This window comes from Canis aureus, chromosome 9 (genome assembly GCF_053574225.1).
Source record: "Canis aureus isolate CA01 chromosome 9, VMU_Caureus_v.1.0, whole genome shotgun sequence".
NCBI lineage: Eukaryota > Metazoa > Chordata > Mammalia > Carnivora > Canidae > Canis > Canis aureus.
The window spans coordinates 56,626,648-56,645,825 of record NC_135619.1 but is presented as its reverse complement, the minus strand read 5'-3'; the positions used below and the strand labels follow the sequence as shown (position 1 = coordinate 56,645,825).

Below are 19,178 nucleotides of genomic sequence, written 5' to 3'. Positions count from 1 at the left end.
AGCCACATTCTGCCCCCACCTCGTCCCTCCACCCCGAAGATGGCACACTATCATCCACTTATCAATCTTCGCGCAGTAGCCAAAAAGATGACTTAAAAGAATAAACCGGGGGGGGGGGGATCCCGGGGTGGCTCAGCGGTTCAGCCTAGGGCGTGATCCTGGAGACCCAGGGTCGAGTCCCAGGTCGGGCTCCCTGCATGGGGCCTGCTTCTCCCTCTGCCGGTGTCTCTGCCCCCGCCCCACCCTCTGTCTTTCATGAATGAGTGAGTAAATAAATAAATAAATAAATAAATAAATAAATAAATAAAATCTTTAAAAGAGTAAATTAGATTGTCCCAATTTTCCTCTTCGAGGTCTTTGGTTGCTTACTAATTCTCCTTGGAGTAAAGAGAGGCTCAGCTCCTCGCATACTGCGTGATTCCGTTTATATGTTCTTCTGGGACAGGGACAAGAGATGGAAATCCGAACAACGATTAGACCTTGATCAGAGAAAAGACAGGGAAGAACTCGTAGGGATTATGCTCTAGATCTTAGATTATAGGTTAAGGGGATATATACACATATTGTATATGTGTGTAAAATGTATATAGGCTTTTATTAATGATCACCCCCAAATGGAAACAAGCCCAAATTCCATTGGCTATGTAATGGATGACAGTGATACACCCATACAATGGAACACTCTTCTAAAAAAAAAAAAAAAAGGAAATAATTTTTTTTTTTTTTTTAAGAGAAAATGTATGTAAACTCTTTAACCTAACTAGTAAGGTCCTACTGTCGAGGCTGGTAAACTTTTTCTGTAAAGAACCATATAGTAAATATTTTCAGGCTTTGTGGGCCACAGAGGATCTTTGTCACGTTGTCTCCTCCTTCTTCTCTCTCTCTCTTTTTTATTTTTATTTTTTTGCACAACCCTCTACAAATATAAAAGCCATTCTTAGCTTATATAGGCTGTACCAAAACAGGCATGGGGCAGAATTTGACCTGGAGGCTAAAGTTTGCGGATTTCAACCATTCAAGGTCCAGCCAGTCCCTACCATCAGGTTGCTGGACCTGGAACAAGATGAGTTTATTATATATATTATATATATATTTTAACCTCTAGGATTTGTTGTGTCTGGAAATCTATGCTGGAACAATCTGCCCTTAGATCTTCACATTATTCAAATCTTGCTTTAAATATCCCTGCCTCAGAAAGGTGTCTTCTGTAAATCCTGTCTAGTGACTCCCCCCGTCATATCACCTCATTTCATTGTCACCAAACCACTTATCATTGGTTATTGTTATTGCTTAGTTTACTCATTTATTGCCTGTCTCTTTCTGATGTCCCATCCTCATCCAAATAGAAGCTCTAGGTATGCTAATCAGAAATGAAAGAAAAAAAGACACACAGGACCCATTTCAGGTATGAGAGAGTTGACATTAGAACATAGTATACAGCTATGAAGAGGATGACGAGAGAATATTATGGACATATTTATGCCAATAATTTAAAACTTATTAATGTTCTCAAAGAAGCAGCTTTTTGTCCATAGATTCTATATTGCTTTTCCATGCTCTATTTCATTGATATGCTCTGATCTTTATTGGTTTTCTTTTCTTTCTTTCCCTTTTTTCTTTTGCTATTTTTTTTGGGGGGGGGGCATCCATTAGGTTGGATTTGTCCTAGCTTCTTTTCTCTTTTCTTTTCTTTAAGGTAGGCTCCACACCCAGCATGAAATCCAAACAGGGTTTGAACTCATGACCCTGAGATCAAGACCTGAGCTGAGATCAAGAGCCAGATGCTTAATAGACTGAGACACTTAGGTGCCCCTGTCCTTCTTAATTTCTTAATTTGAAAGCTGAAGGTATTGATTTGAGTCTTTTTTCTTTGATAATATTAAGGATATATTGTGCTATATATTTTCCCTATAAGTACTACTTTAGCGATATCTCATAAATTTTGATATCTTGTAAATTTATTTTCCTTCAGCTTAAAACACTTTCTGATTTTTAAAAATCTCTTCTTTGATTCATGGGTTATTTAGAAGTGTGTGAGTTTTCAAATATTTGGGGATTTTTCCAGATGTTGTTCTGTTATTGATTTCTAAAAATTTTCCACTTAGAGAAAAAATATAGTTTTTATGACTTGAAAACGTTTAAATTTAGTGACAATTGTGACTCAGAATGTGGTCTATTTTGATCAAGTGATCAATATACATTTAGAAAAAAATGTATCCTGCTGTTGTCAAAGCATGCATTCTGTAAATGTCAATAGGTCAAATTGTTGATAATGTTCAAGTCTTACTTATTTTTTATGATTTATCTACTTATTATGTCAATTATGAAATGTGGGTACTGAAATTTTTTTACTACATTGAGGATTTTTCTTTTTTTCCATTGCATTTGTCAGTTCTTGCTTCATGTATTTTCACATTCTGTTTACAGGTATATAGATGTTTAGAACTCTGTTATTTTCTTGGTAAATTGATGCCTTGTCATTATTAACATTGTTAACATTATGGACTTCTTTATTTTTTGTGATATCCTTTGTTCTTTAATCTACTTATTGATAGAGTCAATCCACCTTTCTTTTGCTTATCATTACCATGCTATTGTTTTTCTATATTTTTATTTTAACTTCTTTTTTAAAAAGATTTTACTTATTTATTTGAGAGCATTGGCACAAGCAAGGGAAGGGGGAGGACGAGGAGGAGAAAGAGGAGGATGGGCAGAGGGAGAAAGAGAAGCAGACTCCCCACTGAACAGGAAGCCCTGAGCAGAGCTCCATCCCAGGACCTTGAGGTCATGACCTGAGCCAAAGGCAGCTACTTAACCAACTAAGCCGTGCAGGCATCCCTATTTTAACCTCTCTACGTCTTTATATTTGAAATGCATTTCTTATATATACCATAGAGTTAGGTTTGCTTTCAATCTGACAATCTCTACCTTTTATTTTGTATAGATCATTTCCATATGATATCATAACTGATAATAAGTTTAGGTCCATATTCTTGCTATTAGTTTTCTATTTGTCCCACTTGTTTGTTTGTTTGAATCTTTTTCTCCTTTTAAAATCTCCTTTTGGATTAGTTCAAAAACTTTTATCATTCCACTTTATTGACTTAGCTATAACTCTTTGGTTATCATAGCAGCTGTTTTAGGGTTTATAGTATACATTTTAAGTTATTATAGTCTACCTTCAGTTGATATTACACCACTTTTTGTATGATCTAAGAACTTGACTTCCATTTATGCTTCTGCCCTGCATTTTACCTACACATAAATTATGAGCCCCATAATACATTATTATTTGTTAAGATAGCCAATTACCTATTCAGGGAATTTAAATACTAAAAGACTTTCATTAACATTTCTTGCAGTACAGATCTGCTGGTTATGAATGATTTCAGCTTTTGTGTGTCTGAAAAAGTATTAATCTTGCCTTCTTTTTAAAAGCATATCATTGCTACTTAAAGAAACAAAGATTTCATTTTCAGGATTTAAAAAATATTGTTCCATTGTTTAGTTTCTTGCATTGTTTCCAATGATGAATTTTTGTCATAATTTTCTTTGTTCTTTTGTAACACAATTTTTTTCTTCTCCCTCAGCCTGCTTTTAAGACTTACTTTACCGCTGGTTGATTACCATGTACCTTGGTGTATTTTTCTTCATATTTCTTGTGCAGTATTTTGAGGTTCTTGGATTTGTGTATTTAAAGTTTTCACGAAACTTGGAAATTTTTTAGCCATTATTTCTATTTCTTCTATCCCCTTATCTCTCTCCACTCTTTTGAGTATTGATTATTACACTTATATTGGGTTGCTTACAGTTGTTTTACAAAGAGCTCATTGATATTTTTTCATATTTTTCAAAAGAAAATTTTTTTCTGTTTTTCACTTTCCATAGTTTCTTTTCCTATATCTTCAAAATCTTTTTTTTTCCCTGAAATATTTGACATGCCACTAATCCAATCAGTATAAACTTCATCTTAGGTAACATTTTCATATCTATAATTTCAAGTTAAGCCTTTTTCATGTGTTCCCTGTCTCTATGTAACTTCTTGAACATATAAAACACTATTTTGATGTATTTGTTTATGTTGTAACAAAGTATCACAAGCTTGATGGCTTAAAACAGCAGAAAAATAATTCCCTACTAGTTTTGGAGGGTAGGAGTCCAAAATCAAGATGTGGTCTGGTAAATGCTCTATGTGAAGGCTCTAGGGGAGGATCCTTCCTTACCTCCTTACCTCTTCCAGCTTCTGAGGGTTGCCAACAATCCTTGATGTCTCTTGGCTTCCATCACTCCAATCTCTCCTCTGTCATCACAAGATGCTCTCTCTGCATGTCTCTATGGCCAAAATTCCTTCTTCATATAAGGATATCAGTCATTGGATTAGGGTGAACCCCAATTGATTTTTACTCAATTCAACTTGATTGTCTACAAAGACTCTATTTCTAAATAAGGTCACATTCACAAGTACCAGGTAATAAAACTTCAAGACATCTTTCTGGGGGAGACAATTCCACCCACAAAAATGTTCTTGTTTGGTAATTTTAACATTTTTGTTAGTTCTGGGTCAGTTTAGATTGGTTTATCTTTCTTCTTAAAAAGAGTTGCATTTTCCTTTTTGGCGTGCTTGATAATCTTTGTTTGGATGGTAGGTATTGTAAATTTTACTCCTTTTGGTGCTGGATTATTTGCCCACATATAAATATTCTTAATATTTGTTACCAGATGTGGTTATATTACTTGGAAACAGTTTGATTTTTTTAGGTGGGACCAGAGTAGCATTTGATCTATCGCTAGATATTCCCCATTCCTTAGCCAAGACTTTTCTGTCTAATGGTCCATGAATAGTGAACCGTGTCAGTCCAGCTGTTGGGAATAGTCCCTATTCCTGCTCCTGTGTGACAGACAGGTACTTTCCCCTCCAATCCTGTTAGATGCTTCTTTCTCTAGCTTCAGTTTCTTCACATGCATATGAAGATGTTTACCTTGCAGAATACTCCATGGAGATCCTTCATAGTTCTCTGGAGTTTTCTCTCTATGTAGCTCTCTTCTCTCCAGTTTCTGTCGTGCAGACTCCAGGTACATTGGGCTTTCCAGATTCTCAGCTCTATTTCCTTCATTCCGAGCATGCACTGGACTCTGCCTGGCTTCCTTTTCCTGACGCCATAGTTTGAAATTCAAGGCAGTAAGTTCTGTGAATTCTAAGGCTAATCTTATTTGTTTCCTGTCTCTCAGGGATCATTATCCTTTTTTGTCTGACGTTTACTGTTTTAAAAAGCATTACTTCATATATTTTACCTGCTTTTTGTTTGTTTGTTTGATTCTGGTGGGAGGGTATATCTGGTTTCTGCTACTCCATCTTTGCTAGGAATAGAAGTGGTATGCTGAGATTTGTAACTTTTTTTTTTTTTTGATCTGTAAAATTTTAATCAGGATTTAGACTGCATGAAATTGGCTTGGTGGCAATTATAATGGAAGTAAAATTTCCTATGCCTACTGGTTTCAATCCAGTAAATAGGAACAAGCCTTCAGGATAAACATGTTCTAATAGCCTGCTCAACAAATTGCTATGATAATCAATGAAGCAATTTTCTTGCTTTAGCATAACTTTTATGCTAGGGCAAATGAACACGTGAAATGAGAAGATGAATCACTTTAAGAGAAAAGTTGTTAGCATTCAGATCCATTAAAAACACACAAAGAATCCTTTTAGATATAGCAGATGAATAACTATAGAACATAACGCATTTTTTTTTTTTTTTTTGGTAGAAGAACCATTAACATGGTCCAGATATCAGAAAGGAGTGTTTGGTGTAAATGCTTTTTCTTTTTTTCTTTTTTCATTTTTTTTTTCTTTTTCCAACCTTTTACTTCCAGCCTATTGCTGACTTTATTTATTTATTTTTTAATAATAAATTTATTTTTTATTGGTGTTCAATTTGCCAACATACAGAATAACACCCAGTGCTCATACCGTCAAGTGCCCCCCTCAGTGCCCATCACCCATTCACCCCCATCCCCTGCCCTCCTCCCCTTCCATCACCCCTAGTTCGTTTCCCAGAGTTAGGAGTCTTTATGTTCTGTCTCCCTTTCTGATATTTCCTACCCATTTCTTCTCCCTTCCCTTATATTCCCTTTCACTATTATTTATATTCCCCAAATGAATGAGAACATATAATGTTTGTCCTTCTCCGATTGACTTATTTCACTCAGCATAATACCCTCCAGTTCCATCCATGTTGAAGCAAATGGTGGGTATTTGTCATTTCTAATGGGTGAGTAATATTCCATTGTATACATAAACCACATCTTCTTTATTCATTCATCTTTCGATGGACACGGAGGCTCCTTCCACAGTGTGGCTATTGTGGACATTGCTGCTATAAACATCGGGGTGCAGGTGTCCCGGCGTTTCATTACATCTGTATCTTTGGGGTAAATCCCCAACAGTGCAATTGCTGGGTCATAGGGCAGGTCTATTTTTAACTCTTTGAGGAACCTCCACACAGTTTTCCAGAGTGGCTGCACCAGTTCACATTCCCACCAACAGTGTAGGAGGGTTCCCTTTTCTCCGCATCCTCTCCAACATTTGTGGTTTCCTGCCTTGTTAATTTTCCCCATTCTCACTGGTGTGAGGTGGTATCTCATTGTGGTTTTGATTTGTATTTCCCTGATGGCAAGTGATGCAGAGCATTTTCTCATGTGCATGTTGGCCATGTCTATGTCTTCCTCTGTGAGATTTCTGTTCATGTCTTTTGCCCATTTCATGATTGGATTGTTTGTTTCTTTGGTGTTGAGTTTAATAAGTTCTTTATAGATCTTGGAAACTAGCCCTTTATCTGATACATCATTTGCAAATATCTTCTCCCATTCTGCAGGTTGTCTTTTAGTTTTGTTGACTGTATCCTTTGCTGTGCAAAAGCTTCTTATCTTGATGAATCCCAATGGTTCATTTTTGCTTTTGTTTCTTTTGCCTTCATGATGTATCTTGCAAGAAGTTACTGTGGCCGAGTTCAAAAAGGGTGTTGCCTGTGTTCTCCTCTAGGATTTTGATGGAATCTTGTCTCATATTTAGATCTTTCATCCATTTTGAGTTTATCTTTGTGTATGGTGAAAGAGAGTGGTCTAGTTTCATTCTATGAAAAGCCACAGCAAATATCATTCTCAATGGGGAAGCACTGGGAGTCTTTCCCCTAAGATCAGGAACACGACAGGGATGTCCACTCTCACCACTGCTATTCAACATAGTACTGGAAGTCCTAGCCTCAGCAATCAGACAACAAAAAGACATTAAAGGCATTCAAATTGGCAAAGAAGAAGTCAAACTCTCCCTCTTTGCAGATGACATGATACTGTACATAGAAAACCCAAAAGCCTCCACCCCAAGATTGCTAGAACTCATACAGCAATTCGGTAGCGTGGCAGGATACAAAATCAGTGCCCAGAAATCAATGGCATTTCTATACACTAACAATGAGACTGAAGAAAGAGAAATTAAGGAGTCAATCCCATTTACAATTGCACCCAAAAGCATAAGATACCTAGAAATAAACCTAACCAAAGAGGTAAACCATCTATACCCTAAAAACTATAGAACACTTTTTTTTTTTTCTGAAGATGTCTATTAAAGTAGAGCATCAGCTGTATTACTTGGCTATAATGACAATGTTTAATAATTGGGGTTTGTACATTAATAGCTACTTATTTTGACTGAAATGCATACAAACTGCTGTGATTTTTTTTATATGCGATCCTCCTGACTGTGACAAATGTCTATAATTACTAAGTGCGTAATTGAAAAGGATATCATGGGATCAACAGCGCTTCTACACAATGAATGGTTGATGATGATTCTTTCAAAAGTGTGCATTACCATCTTTGGAATATCTTGTATTATTTTGACTCTTCTTAGGCTTGCAGTTATCTTGAAAACTTGATTGCAGAAAAAGTCAAGAACCATTTATGATCACTTTGTGCTGGCATAAAGAGAGTGAATTTCATCGCTGTCTTTGTTCAAAGAGAATTTCGAATAGTTCCATTCAGTCCTAACAAATCAGGATGTGGGATATTTCTCCTTTACCTTATTCTAGCATTCTATCTTCCTTCTTAAGATTTATAATTGTCCCATGATATTATACAGGAACTTGACCATCTGCGGTGGCTAGATGGAACCAAACAAAGTCTAATGGTGATGATGATGATCATTACTTGTGCTGGACAACCATTGGACAAAATGCAGGCTGCTTTTAAAGGGACATTCTCTTTTAACACTAATGGGCAGGATGGCTAGGTTCAGGCTATGAATAGCACTTGCTTGAGGAGGCTGGGCACTCTATGGGCATGAGCTTTTCTTCATCATCTTCACATCTGTTTCCCGAACCCCCATTCTAGGACTCTTTTTTCTGTGTCTTCTCACAGTTTTCCATCAGGAATCACTTTTATTTTGAGGGACTGCTTTTGTTCATGGTATTTTCTTCCAAATTCTTTGCTTATACCATAACTCCTTTCTGAAAGCAAGATTGGCTTCATGGGTTTGTGATGTGCAATTTCTTTCTTTTTAATTTGCATGCAGTTGACAATGTTACATTAGTTTCAAGTGTATAACATAGTGATTCAAGAAGTTTATATATTATGCTATATTCACAACTGTAGCTACCATTTATCACCCTCTAACATTATTACAGTCTCATTAACTATATTCTTTATGCTGTGCCTTTTATTTTTGTGACTTATTCATCCATCACTGGAAGCCTGTATCTCCCACTCCCTTTCATCCCTTTTGCTTATCTTCTATCTCCCTCCTCTCTGGCAACCATCAGTGAAATCATATGGTATTTTTCCCTCAATCTGACTTATTTCACTCAGAATGATACCCTATAGGTCCCTCCATGCTGTCACAAATAGCATGATTGCATATATAATCTTCCTTATCCATTCATCTATTGATGGACATTCAGGTTGCTTCTCTATCTTGGCTATTGTAAATAATGCTGCAATAAACATAGGAGTGAATATATCTTTTTGAATTAGTATTTTAATTTTCTTTGTGTAAAATATCCAGTAGTAGAATTATTGGATCACATGGAATTTCTATTTTTAATTTTTGGAAGAAACTCCATACTGTTTCCATAGTGGCTGTATCAATTTACATTCCCACCAACAGTGCAAGAAGGTTGCTTTTTCTTCACATCCTCACCAACACTTACTATTTCTTGTCTTTTTTTTTTTCCTTTAGTCATTCTGACAGGTGTAAGGTGATATCTCATTGTGATTTTGATTTACATTTCCCTGATGGGGATTTTGAGCATCTTCTCATGTATGTTTTGGCCATCTGTATATATTCTTTGGAAAAATGTCTAGTCAGGTTCTCTGCTCATTTTTTAATTGGCTTGTTTGGGGGGGTTGGTATTGAGTTGTATGTTTTTTAATATATTTTGTTTATTAACTCCTTGTCAGATATGTAATTTGCAAATATCTTCTCCCATTCAGTAGGTTGCCTTTATGTTTTGTTGATGGTTTCCTTCATTGTGAAACAGCTTTTTATTTTGATGTAGCCTGAGTAGTTTATTTTTGCTTTTGTTTCCCTTGTCCTACAAAACATATCTAGAAAAACATTGCAATGGCTAATGTCAGGGAAATGCCTGTGTTCTCTTGCAGGATGTGTATGGTTTCAGCTCTCACATTTGGATCTTTAATCTATTTTGAGTTATTTTTGGTGTGTTGGTAGAAAGTGGTCCTTTCATTCTTTGGCATGTAGCTATCCAGTTTTCCCAGCTGTATTTTCCCAGTTGTATACTCTTGCCTCCTTTGGCATGGATTAATTTACCATAATTGTGGGTTCATTTCTGGGCTCTCTATTCTGTTCCATTGGTGATCTGTGCGATTTCATGGGCCCTGTTCTTGGTTAAGGCTCTGCTGACACCATTTTGACAATCTGGATCAGTTTTGAACAGGGCTTGACATTTTCATTTTGCATTGAACCCCACAAGTTGTGCGGTCAGTCTTATCTGAGAATCTAGATGCTTAATGTTCAAAAGCCAGGGTGAGAACACTTTTTCCTCTACTTTTTCTCTTCTTATTCTTCTCCCTTTCTGCTTTCTGTGGTCACATACTTTCTCTGAGGCTATAAGCACAGAACAACTTACCTGGCTTAAATGGTGATGGGAGGAGAACCAAGTGAGAAAAGAAAATACTTGAGGAAATTTTTGGGTAGTATTTCAATTATATTTTTCTGTCACATGGAGATAATCAATTTGTTGCTGCTGTTTCACAGTTTGTTGTTTGCAAGGTATTGGTGAAACACAACTTTTGGCCCTTTTACTTGAAATAGCACTGCTTATGTCTGCTACCCAACAGCTTCTTACGTAGTAGCTGTCTATCCTGCTCTATGCTATATATTCTTGATGAGTTAGGATATGATGATCATGTCAATGTTTTCAGACTAGCCCCATCCCAGAACCTCCTACCGATTAATCCATTATATGTTTAATGTTTGGTATAGTTCAAAATTGTTTCTAATGAAGCTGCCTAAAAATTTTTATGTAATGTTAGGAACTCAGATTTTATAGGCTGGACAATTAGGGTTCATCAATGTAATCTTAGTCAAGGGTCTTTGGATTTCAATCAACAGAGAACTTAAGCTTCAAATGGAAATCTTCAGAAGGCAACAAGGTATGTTTTTTGATCTAAGAGCCTTGAACAAAATAATAAAGTCTTGATGTTCATGAAACTAACATTCTGGGATATCATGTTATATATTAGCCAATGTATACTGAGTGCTTACTATAGATTAGGCACCGGGTGAAATACTTCATATACATTCTTTCTTTTATCCTCAAAACAATTTTACATATTAGATACTAGTCTTATCAACTCCATTTGGCAGGAGAAGAAATGAAGGCACAGAGTGACTAGGTACTTGAGGTGATGTAGCTGAGAGGTATTATAGCTAAGATTTGAACCCAAGTGCTCTGGGTCAAGAATCTGTGCATTTAACCATCTCCGGCTGCCTCTAATGTATCCCAGAACACAAATATGTGAAATATAGTGGAAATAACAAGAGATTAAAGCCATAACTTGGAAATTGTCAGGATCCAAGGTTCTGTCCCTTTAGGCTTATTTCCTCTGGGGCTGCACTTTTGCTGATTTACTCATTTTTCTTTCTCTTTCTCTGCAGATCAGATTTTTCAATTTCTCCTTGACCATCGATGAAGATGGTCACATGACCATGACAGCCTCAGCTTGTACCTTTACATCAAGACTATTCAGGCAACCAATTGAATGCTTGAGTCCCAATTTTAAACTCTCAAAGGATAAAGATCCTGATTGGCCCAAATTGTTTCATCATTGACCAATCAGCCATGGTCAGAGAAAGGGCTTTATATAATATAAACAAGATTTTGGGGCCCAACGCTATGGGTAGAATCATTCCAAGTTAAGGGGTGATATGGGTGAGGTATATTAAAAATATTTGCCACATACAATTATCAAGGTATTGTGTTGTGGGAAGATCATTGATGACACTAATTGTAAAAAGGTACAATTTTGAGGAAATTGTGTGTAATAGGCTAAATTGGGTCCTCCTTCCTCCCCAGTCTCATATGTTGAAGTCCTAACCATCAATATTACCATTTTCGAAGGCAATGCCTTTAAGCAAGTGATTAAAGTTTAATGAGGTTTTAAGGGTGGGGCCCTAATCCTAAATAACTGGTTTTCTTCATAGGAAGAGAGGGAGACATGATGTACCTGTCTGCAAAGGGAAAAGTCTATAACTAGAGAGAGAGAATATCTTACCTATGAGCCAATGAAAGAGTCCTCAGGAGAACCTAAACCTACTGATACCTTGCTCTTGGACTTGCAGCTTCCAGAACTGGGAGAAATAAATCTCTGTTTTTTCAAGCCACCTATTCTGTGGCAACTTTTAACAGTACTAGCAAACCAGTACATCATGGAATCTCTCTATGCTTCTATTTACATTATTTGCAAAAGAAGGGTTCTGCAGGTGATAATCTTTATGGGTTTTTCCAACTCTAAGATCAAGTGATTCAACTTGAGTGTGGTTTTGGAGTTGGATAATGTGGGTTTGCTACACTGATTAAATGCAATAAGTGGGTTTGCAAGTTATAAGACACATTTTGTGTAAATATTTTTTGTTGGCACTCTTACTTTATTTTGTTAAGAAGGAGAAAGATTGGGCAACCTGGGGGGCTCAGCGGTTTAGCGCCGCCTTCGGCCCAAGGTGTGATCCTGGAGACCCAGGATCAAGTCCCACGTTGGGCTCCCTGCATGGAGCCTGCTTCTCCTTCTGCCTCTCTCTCTCTCTCTCTCCTCTCTCACTCTGTGTCTCTCATGAATAAATAAATAAAATCTTTAAAAAAAAAGAAGAAGAGAAAGATTCTATGATCTGATCTCACTAGATATTTTTTGTATGTCACATCTGTGGATTGAAAGCATAATATGACAAAAAGCTGCTGTAATTTAATAGTGCATTTTAAAATATCTTGGTCATAATGAACTCAAATCTGATTCTGCATCCCTTTGTCCCAGTTGTGTCCTCTGATTTTGCTTTGTTTTAGCACTTTAAAAATGGGGGTTCCAGAATTTAATCTAATCTCTATGGTTGGACCAGTAAAGAGAGGTTGTGGACAATTTTTATAAATGCAGCCCAAGTTGACATATTTTTTGGTAGTCATTCTTCCTGCATTTGATCAGATATCACTTCCTCAAAAAAGTTTCTCTTTCGTGTCTCTCACAGAAATCTACACAGTAATCTCTCACCCAGATTTGTAGAAATTTAACAGTATTTTTCTTCACTTGTCTCTGAACAAATGAAGGCAGAAACTGTTGTATATCTCCTCACGTTTACTGCATCTTTAGTGTCTGATACAGTGTGTGGTTGCTAGAAGCATATGGCATACATTTCCTGAATTAAATGAATGAATGTAATTGTTTTGAAAAATTAAAATGTTAATGGAGTTATTATTAGGCTTCTGCATGTATATAGGGAAACTTTATGGCTGTTCTGAATTATCTTAATCCCTGTATCAGGTAGAGTATATTTTTGAATACAACTATGAGCAAGCAGCTTGAAGATAGATGAAAATACATAGGTAATTTTTAGAAGAATTATTTTATGTTCAAACATGTTATGAAATAAACTTTACCCCTCAAGGTCACCAGAGAAAATAATTGGATTATTTTAATATATCAAATTTGTGTGCTAATTATTTATGATTTTGTGTGTGTATGAGAGAGAGAGAGTTGGATTATTTTAATATATCATATTTGTGTGCTAATTATTTATGATTTTGTCTGTGTGTGTGTGTGTGTGTGTGAGAGAGAGAGAGAGAGAGAGAGATGAAGGGAGAGTGGAAAGTGAGGCAAAGCTGCAAAGAAAGATACTGATTTTGAAATATTTGGCTCCAGATGAGCTCTGGGTGTTATACTGTATGTTGGCAAATTGAATTAAAATAAAAAATTTAAAAAAATGTTTTGGCCCTGCCTTTGAAGGGCTGAGTCTGATGGAAGTTACCAATGGGGAAGTGGATAATTACAGCACACAATTATTAGAATAGGGAAACTGTTCATTCAGGGCGATCTAGCTCTTCTTGATGTAGCCAGGAAAGCTTTCATAGATAATGGAAATTTTGATTTTAGCCTTGAGGAGGGAAGGATCAATGGTCTTTTTGGCAGAGCACAGGAAATGAGGCTCTACATGACTAATTGATTTTCACTTCTTCTTAGCTTTTCCAAAGTTGAATTCTTCGTAGAGGTTTTTTTTTATCGCCTTTTTTTTCTTTTTTTTGCCACTGAAACCAACCTCTCTGAGTGGAATACATCTCTCTTCTTCCAAAATGACTGAGGAGATGATACCCTAGACTGAATGTAGCAGCAATCATGAAGTGACAGCCTTATAGACTTTTGGTTTGGTGTTAATGAGCTCTGAGATCTTGGGTAAGTCACTCTTTTCAGGCTTAAAGGGTTTGATTAGACAATCTATGTCCCCTTCCAGTTCTAAGACTTTGTGGGCCTTTGGAAAAAAACATTGGCTCTGGTATTATGGGGATTTGTACATTTCATTTCTGGAAATTAATCTGAAAGGAGTAAAAGCAACAGAGTCTGTTATTATTGCAACTACCTTGCATCTTTCTTATTTGCTTAAAAAGTAAATATTTTAGACTTTTCTGAATAAATTACGGTGGTGGTGGGTGGGGAGGCAGCTAATTCCCGATCAGGTGTTTCCTTCCTAAATAAGATACTGGCCCTTTAACAACAACAAAAAAAGAACAGGGCCAGAGGGCGCGGCCTAGGACTCAGGTGGTAGCTAATCCGGCTTCTTCCGGGAAAGTCGCCCTGAAGCCTGTCGTATGGCATCCTGGGATTTGAAGTTTCTCTTAGGGCCGCTCTCCCTTGACGACTCGTTGTTTTTGAGGGGAAGATGGACTACAACTCCCAGAGGGCCAAGCGGCAGCAGCGGGGTCCTGTTCTCTCGCTGTGGCTGGGCGGCTAGTTCAAGTTGCCATAGCTGCGACTCTGGGGAGAGCACAGTCGGTTGCGCCGCAGCGTCAGGTCAGTTGCACCTTCTGGGTCGCCGGCGGCCGTGGGAGCCGGGAGGGGCCTCGGCGATGATCCGGCTTTAAGGACCAGGGGTCCTCTTCTGCCTCAGGTATCTGTCCCCAGCGGGCTCCTCGCCCTTTCTTGACTGCTTCCCTATCCCATCGGAGAGGTTTTCGGTCCCGCTCGCCCTGGTCCGAGACGAGGGGTGGGGACGCCGGAGCTGCGCGGACATCTGGGGTGTGGCCGTGGCCGGTGGAGTGTAGGTGGATGCGGCGGGGGCGGCGGGGGGGCGGTCCCGGGTCCCGGGTCCCGGCATCCCGACGCCTCCTCCCTCCGCACGAGCCGCGGCCAAGTTATCCCGGGAATTTGAACTCCGCAGGTACGAACTGGCTGCTCGCAGCTGCGCAGCCTGAGCCGTCACGGATGTTGGTGTCGTTCCGGCGCTAACTTGACGTTTTGTACCTGTTGAGCGGTTACAAGAGTTTGCTCCTCCCGGGCGCGCTGCGTCGGTTGCCTGGCTTTCCGAGGCCGTCGGGGAGCGGCCCCAGCCTTGGCTGCCAGGAGCCCCTTCCCTGAAGTTGCTTGGTGGGAACGCCTGACCTTGAATTCAGCGGCGTCCTTGGTGGGTTTGAGGAGTCTCAGTCCGTCAGGCGGACGCGTGGGACCGCTTTGCAGCCGTGTTGCTCCAAGTACGGTGCAGAGTACCTAGATTCTTTTTTAAGATTTTATTTATTAATGAGACACACACACACACACACACACACACACACAGAGGCAGAGACGCAGGCAGAGGGAGAAGCAGGCTCCACGCAGGGAGCCCGACGTGGGACTCGATCCCGGGTCTCCAGCATCACACCCCGGGCTGCAGGCGGCGCTAACCGCTGAGCCACCCAGCTGCCCGGGTGTAGAGTACCTAGCGCGCAGGGCGGGACGCCGTCTTGTTACTTATTTCATTCGTCATGCAGAACCGTGCTGTGCAATAGAAATATAATATGAGCCACACAGGCAAGTTTTAGATGTTTCGAGTGCCCACATTGAACAGATAAATTGATTTTAAGAACTTCTTATTTAGCGCAGTGTATCCAGAACACTTTCAACATGTAGTGAGTATGAAATTTATGGAGATATTTTTACATTCTTTTTTTTAAATATTTTATTTATGAGAGAGAGAGAGAGAGAGACAGACAGACACAGGCAGAGGGAGAAGCAGGCCCCATGCAGGGAGCCCGACGTGGGACTTGATCTTGGGTCTCCAGGATCACGCCCTGGGCCGAAGCCCGCGCGCACTAAACCACTGAGCCACTGAGCCACCTGGGCTGCCTTCCACCTAACTTTTTAAAAAATATTTATTTATTTATTTATTTTTAATTAATTAATTATGATAGGCACACACACACAGAGAGGCAGAGAGACACAGGCAGAGGGAGAAGCAGGCTCCATGCACCGGGAGCCCGACGTGGACTCGATCTCGGGTCTCCAGGATCACGCCCTGGGCTGAAGGGGGCGCTAAACCGCTGAGCCACTGGGGATCCCTGAGATACTTTACATTCTCAAAGCAATTGTGTTTAAAGGCACCAAGTCTTCACAGTCCCTCATATATTTTACACTTCTAGTAACCTGTCGTTTCAAACTGGCCAGGTTTTAGGAGCTCAGTAGCTCACGTGGCTGGCGGCTCCTGTATTGGCAGCGCAGAAGATGAAAACTAAAGCCATTTCACATTAACAGAAAAATGGGGTTGTTTGTAGAACTCGCCTTTGGGAAATTTGCCTCTTTGTTAGATGAGTGAATTGTGCATCCTACCTATGTCCTGTCACTGGGTGATCTGGGTCACTTTGAACACTCTCTAACAGTTTATTTTGATTTCACTTTTCCAGAGTCCTTTTTTTTTTTCTTTCCTTGAAGTTGTTTATAGATGTATTCTCAGAACAACTTTTCATGTAGACAATGACCGATTCCCAGAATAACTTTCTGTGGATTCTTACAGACTGCTTTGAAAGCAGGCACCGAGTGTTGAAAATATTTCTGTCCATAGCTCTCTCCCACAACCAAAGACATTTTACTTTCACTTATTAATTTGCAGTATTAAATGTGGGAAACGTTGGGCAGCTTATAAAATATTTCCTTTAGGAATGGTAGCAGATAGTTCACTCCTGGCTTAGAAATAAGTCAGGCCATTAAATTCAGAAGTAACATGTTAACTTTAGGGACAGTATTTTGAGCCACATTTGGTCTGTAATTTCCCAGCCCAAGGGGTGACCAGGTATAGTGGCTGAGTACTTAGATGTGAGGAATTCCTGTGAGTTCACTGGGGCTTTTGCATGATCCAAGGACACTTTCTCTGTTGTGTGCTGTGCTGTAAATTGTGCAGGGTGAGGGTGAACTTATTTTGATCTTTTATTATATAAAAAAATGTAAAATTATAGGTGTGTTTTACCCCCTTGTTTCATTTATCTGTAGGCGGTTTAGGGAAAGTGTGGGGGCAACCAAAGATCATCTACGTGACTAGGCCTTTTGCCCTGAACCTCATGAAGAAATGATAGGAGGCAGACATATGTGCCTAAGAAGAGCACTGAGGAGAACACAGAGAACAACACGGAGTTTTGGGGGTGTGCTTTGTAAGTATGCTTTCTCCCTAAGTTTCTGAGTTAACAGATTTTCGCATATGGTGGGTAAGAATATCTTAACAGATAGACTTCTGAGGGGCAAGAATCTCCTTTCTAACAGGTAGTATAGAGATAAAATAGATGGTTGTGAAAGGGGGTGTTACAAAAATTCAGATGAACAAAATAGATTCGATGTTACCAAATTTAGGGCAACAAACTAGATACCTTAGCAAGAGCAACAATGATGCAACTGTATCTGTTAGTCAAGTATTTGAGAACCTATTTTGTCCCAAACATTGTATTAGGCACCTTTTATATGGTATCTATATAATACCTTTTTTTGGTATATTTTTTTATTGGAGTTCGATTTGCCAACATATGGTATAACACCCAGTGCTCATCCAGTCAAGTGCCCCCCTCAGTGCCCGTCACCCAGTCACCCCCACCCTCCGCCCACCTCCCCTTCCACTACCCCTTGTTGGTTTCCCAGAGTTAGGAGTCTCTCATATTCTGTCTCCCTCTCTGATATTTCCCACTCATTTTCCCTCCTTCCCCCTATAATTCCTTTCACTATTTCTTATATTCTCCGAATGAATGAAACCATATAATGTTTGTCCTCCTCCGATTGACTTGCTTCATTTTTTTTTTTTTTTTTTTTTTTTACTTCAATAGCATAATACCCTCTACTTCCATCCACGTTGAAGCAAATGGTGGGTATTTGTTGTTTCTAATGGCTGAGTAATATTCCATTGTATACATAAACCACATCTTCTTTATCCATTCTTCTTTTGACAGACACCGAGGCTCCTTCCACAGTTTGGCTATTGTGGACATTGCTGCTATAACCATTGCAGTGCAGGTGTCTTGGATTTTCACTGCGTCTGGACCTTTGGGGTAAATCCCCAGTAAACCCAGCAATTTCTGGGTTGTAGGGTAGTTCTATTTTAACTCTTTGAGGAACCTCCACACAGTTTTCCAGAGTGGCTGTACCACATTCCCACCAACAGTGCAAAAGGATTCCCCTTTCTCCACATATTCTCTAACATTCATTGTTTCCTGTCTTGTTGATTTTAGCCATTCTCACTGGTGTGAGGTGGTATCTCATTGTGGTTTTGATTTGTATTTCCCTGATGGCAAGTGATGCGGAGCATTTTCTCATGTGCTTGTTGGCCATGTGTATGTCTTCTTTGGTGGGCAAAAGACATGAACAGAAATTTCACCAAAGAAGACATATATAATGTTATTATGCTTATTTCCATTTTACAATTGAGGCAATTGAGGTTCATATAGATTTTTTTGACTTGCTTGGTACCAGGAGCCAGAACAGTGGTTTTTGTCCCCATATCTTTTGACAAATCCCAGTCCTACAAACTACAAAGAGGCCCCAATGCTGTTTATGATTTCTCTCTAATTGGATTTGGTTTACAGTAGCATTTTTAGATTATATGTACCATATATACCATTTATCTCTTTGTATGGGTTCTAGTAGCTTTTTTTTTTTTTAAGATTTATTTATTATCATAGAGGTGGGGGAAGGCAGAGGAAGAGGACAGGAGACTCCCTGTTAAGTGTGGAGCCTTATGTGAAGCTTGGGAGACTCCCTGTTAAGTGTGGAGCCTTATGTGAAGCTTGGTCCCATGACCGTGGGATCATGACCTGTGCTGAAACCAGGAGTGGGATGCTCAATCAACTGAGCCACCCAGGCATCCCAGTATTTGCATGTTGTATTTTTATAAAGGGCCCTTAAACATAGAGGGGAGACCCAATGAGACCTTGCGATACACCATGTCCAAGATCTGTGTTGTACAAAATTCTTAGAATTAAAGAATTTTAGAGCTGGAGGGGCCTGATAGGATAATCTAGCCCAGAAAATCTCAACTGCAGTCTTGATACATCTGAGAGTAATAATGAAAATAATCTAGAGTTCATTGTTATCCATATAATATTGTCACTGGGTTGATTCTATTATGTAATATTTTCATCCTGTTCATACCATTTTATAGTGTGTTTTTCTTTATTGTCAAT

General features: G+C 38.9%; 1 protein-coding gene across 20 annotated transcripts in view; it reads left to right on the top strand.

The window, feature by feature from the left end:
• Positions 1-14,414: 14,414 nt before the first annotated feature.
• CEP128 (centrosomal protein 128) overlaps positions 14,415-19,178 on the top strand; it is a 394,735-nt gene continuing 389,971 nt past the window's right edge. For 17 of the 20 annotated variants that reach the window (XR_013386591.1, XR_013386590.1, XR_013386592.1 and 14 more), the window contains exons 1-2: positions 14,500-14,659; positions 17,008-17,165. The gene's annotated coding sequence lies outside the window, so the exon portion shown is untranslated. Of the gene's footprint in view, positions 14,660-14,679; positions 14,814-15,217; positions 15,240-17,007; positions 17,166-19,178 lie in introns of those variants that run through there. The other 3 variants (XM_077910222.1, XM_077910223.1, XM_077910225.1) reach the window with 3 other exon arrangements.